Below are 4,348 nucleotides of genomic sequence, written 5' to 3'. Positions count from 1 at the left end.
GAGGCCCATGGCGTAGATCGTGGTTGGTGTCTGCATCTCTGTGTGCACCGTGTTGGGTAGTGGCGCCCTGGATAGGAAGTCGGCCACATGTAGGTCTTTGCCTTGTTTGTATATCACCTGTAGTTGGTATCTCTGTAGTCTGAGCAGCATCCTCTGTAGCCTCTTGGGTGCTGAAAGTAAAGACTTTTTAAAGATGATTTCCAGTGGTTTGTGATCAGTGTGTATTGTGATATAGTCTCTGCCATGTATGTACTGGTCGAACTTGTCGCACGCAAACACAATGGCTAGGCATTCCTTCTCTATCTGTGCATACCTTTGTTCTGTGGGCGTCAGCGTCCTGGAGGTGAATGCTACAGGTTGTCCATGTTGTAGGAGGACTGCTCCTAGGCCTGTCTCGCTGGCGTCACACTGGAGGGTGACCTCTTCCTTGAGATCGTAGTATTTGAGTACTGGGTGGTGTGTGACCAAGTGTTTTATGTTCTCTAGTGCTGCGTCATGTTTCGGTAACCATGTCCATTCTATGTCTTTATCGGTCAGTCGTCGCAGTGGTTCGCATACGTCTGATAGACTAGGTAGGAACCTTGACAGATAGTTAACAAACCCCAACAGCCGTTGGAGTGACTTGACATCTGTCGGCGTCTGCATGTTCTGGATGGCAGTGATTTTCTCCGGATCTGGACACAAACCTTCTGCCGTGAGACGATGACCCATGTATGTCATGCTGGGAAGCTTCAGCCTGAGTTTCTTCTTGTTGAGTTTCAAGTTGGACTCTCTGGCTCTCTGCAGCAGGGCTCTGAGATTTCCGTCGTGGTCAGCCATCGCTTCTTCATTGGTGTTTCCACATCCGTACACCAAAATGTCATCTGCTATCACACTCACCCCCTTTAGGCCCACCAATATTTCATGCTGCCTCCTTTGATATTCTTCTGCTGCTGGTTTTATACCAAAAGGCATCCTCAGCCATCTGTATCGTCCTTCGGGAGTCCAGAATGTGGTTAGATGACTGCTCGCTTCATCTAGCTTCACCTGCCAGTATCCATCTTTGGCGTCCAGCACCGAAAATATTTTTGCATTTGCTATGTCTGGTAACACTTCTTCTACCGTGGGCATCTGGTAATGTGACCTCAACAAAGCCTTGTTTAGTGCACCTGGGTCAAGGCATATGCGCAGTTTGTCCTTCTTCTCTGTGACCACCATGTTGCTGATCCATGGCGTCGGCTCTGTGACCTTGGTTATGATGGCTCCCTGTTCCATTGCTCTTATGGCTTTGATTACCCTCTCTCTTATTGGAATAGGCGTCCGTCGTGGCAGTTGTTGTACTGGCTGCACTTTGGGGTCTATTTCCAGGTGTAACTCTCCTGGTAGACAGCCAAGCCCCTCAAAGACATCTTCATATTTAGAAATAATCTCTTCTGCTGTCTGGGGATTATCTGTGTTCGGCTGGCTCTGGATGTCAACGCTGTGAATTACATGTTTATGATTCACATTGATCAGGTTCAGTCTCATGCAGGTTTCCGCTGAGAGCAGTGGGGTCTGCTCTGTATCCATTATCTGAAATCTGAGGTTGTATATCGTCCCTTCGTGATCCGCTTTGAGTTCATATTCTCCTCTGGGCTTTATCAGTGTGCCATCATATAGCTTCAGTGTGGCTTCGCTGTGTAGTAGGTTCGGGTTCCCGTCCTGTAGGATGCGTTGTAGGTCAGTGAAGCCCATTACATTGACTGTAGATCCTGTGTCAAGCTGACACTTCAGAGTCTCGCTGGTATCATAACTCAATGGTTTATCCGTCTGTGCTGTTAGTTTGAGATTAATGAACCATTTGTTTGTAGCGTTTTCAAGTGAGTTCACTTGAGAGATATACCACATTTCCTCTGATTGTTCATCCGAGTCTCCCTCTTTGTCCATCATGTGTAGTTGAGGTTTGTGTTGGTCCTTCTTACACACTCGGGCAAAGTGATTCCGTTTGCCACATGCTTTACAGGTGACCCCATATGCTGGGCATTTGGCCTTCTCATGCATTGATCCACAGTAGTGGCAGAGAGAGTCTTTTTGTGGTCTGTGTTTAGTGTCACTGTAAGTATTGGGTTGCCTATACGTCTTCTGGGTACGTGGTTCTGACTGACGTCCTCGTGAGGTATAGCTTGATTCAAAGCTGCGTCCCCGGGAAGCGTAATGTACAGCTTCCTGTTCTCCTCCTATTTTCTTAATTTGGATTTGTGTCTGTTCACTGGATCTACACGCGTCTATTGCTTTCATTAGTGTGAGTTTTGGTTCTCTCAGCATTCGTGCTTGTGCACTGGAATCTTTGGTGCCCATGACTATCCTGTCTCGAATGAGCTCTTCTTTTAGTGCATTAAATTCACATGTGTCTGCTAGCTTCCTCAATTTGGCTACATATTGGTCTGACGTTTCACATTGGCTTTGTTTACAGTCATTAAACAGAAATCGTTCATATATTACATTCCTGTTTGGTTCAAAATGTGCCTGTAATGCCTGTAGTATTTTCACTACGTCATCCCTGTCTTCATCTTGCATGTGTAGGTGTCGTTGTAGCTGATGGCATTCTTTACCCATAATAGTCAGTAGAGTAGCCACTCGTATCTTCATTTCCTTTTTATCTCGTCCCGTGGCTATTTCATAGTTTTCCCATTGTGCGCGAAAAAACGTCCAGTTATTGTAGACGTCTCCTTTCATGTCCATTGGTTCTGGAACTGGGATGTTGTACGTCGTCATGTTAGCCACTTAGCTGTCCGTGTCGTTACCTTAGCAAGTTAGCTGTTCGTGCGGCTACTGGTTAGGTTATCGTTCGACGTATTTTTAATTTCTTTTTTTCATCTTTATCCTTGTCTTACTTGTCCTCTTGGCATGGTTCTGGCTTCTGACACCATGTTTGGTGTTCGCTATCAAGTATGACACTGATGGTATTCAGTTGTGTACTTTATTGAACACTCGCATCAAGTCCAGCTACTAGCATACGATGCATATCATTCAGTCTCCTTCTACAGTCTCTACATATGACTCGCCTCTCTCAGGTGGAGAGCGCCCTCTCCTGGCCTGGTGGAGGTATCGTAACACTGTTAATAAACTTTTCAATCAATCAATCAATCAATCAATCAATCTTTTTGCAGTGCCTCTTTTCGGTGTTGCACTTTTTAGACGATCCCTGGCTGCGCACTTGCCTCGTCAAGGCCGACTGCACATATAGATCAATTATTAATAAATATTATTAAATGTACAGCTCCGAGGCCGGCTCGCCTCGTTTAGGTGAAAGTAAGGTTGTACTGTCTACCTTACTACGATAGGAAAGAGGTGTCCTTTGTGTTTTAAAAACATTTCGCTTAAGAATTATTGACGCGGAAATTCGAATCTGTGAATATCTTTCTAACTTTACCTAAGTCTCCCGATTCGGATACAATAAAGCGAGTCTTCATCACAAATCATATTCTCAAAATAATCTGATCGGCAGATATTATTGCTGGCGGACCTATTTCGGTCTGCGAGCCGCCTATTGCCGACCACTGCACTGAACTAGGATATCTGTATAACGTGCGTTTAGACAACACTGCTTAAGTTGGGACAGACCACAGACACAGGCTATTTCCATATTACTTCACATAAAATATCATGTCTAGAAATGAAATGCACAAAACAAAAAATGTATGTATCATAACGTTACCCTGGTATAGATCTGTATGCATGTATTTATGTATTTATTCATAACGTTATACATATTCGTTAACGTTAGATCGTGCATGGCTTTTACATTGAAAAATGTACTTGTCACGTGGTTCCGTTCTCCATTCTTCACATCAAAAACGAAAAACGAACTATCAAAACGTACACAGCCCATTATTGACTCATTTTTTTCATTTGATTCTGATACCAAAATACGAAAAACAGCTCCGTATTTCAGTTTTTCCCCGTTTTTTCGATTTTGGTTTCAAACGGAAATAGGAAACACCTCGTATTTCCGTTTTTTTTCGTTTTTTCGTTTTTCCTTTTGAAACGAAAAACGAACTATCAAAACGTACACGGACCGTACACGGACCCTTTATCTCTCGAGAGATAACGAGGTTAAATAATAAAGGAGAACCTTCGGCTTGTGACACCCATAGATATCTATAGAATATATCTATGGTGACACCGCCTCAGACTCCCGTCCCGTCTCTCAGCACCACAAAACTACTTAAAATGATCATATTTTATGTGTTGTGACCAAAAGTAAAGAACTTGTATCCTAAAGAGAGAGAACGTATTGCTAGTAAATAATAATAATAATAATATCACGGTTCACACATATCGCCGTGGTTCGCCGCGCGCACACAATTCTGTTTCCGGATCCGTTATA

This window comes from Notolepis coatsorum (assembly GCF_963971535.1).
Source record: "Notolepis coatsorum genome assembly, chromosome: 5".
In the NCBI taxonomy this organism is placed as follows: Eukaryota; Metazoa; Chordata; class Actinopteri; order Aulopiformes; family Paralepididae; genus Notolepis; species Notolepis coatsorum.
The sequence above is the reverse complement of the archived record's forward strand: the minus strand, read 5'-3'. Positions refer to the sequence as shown.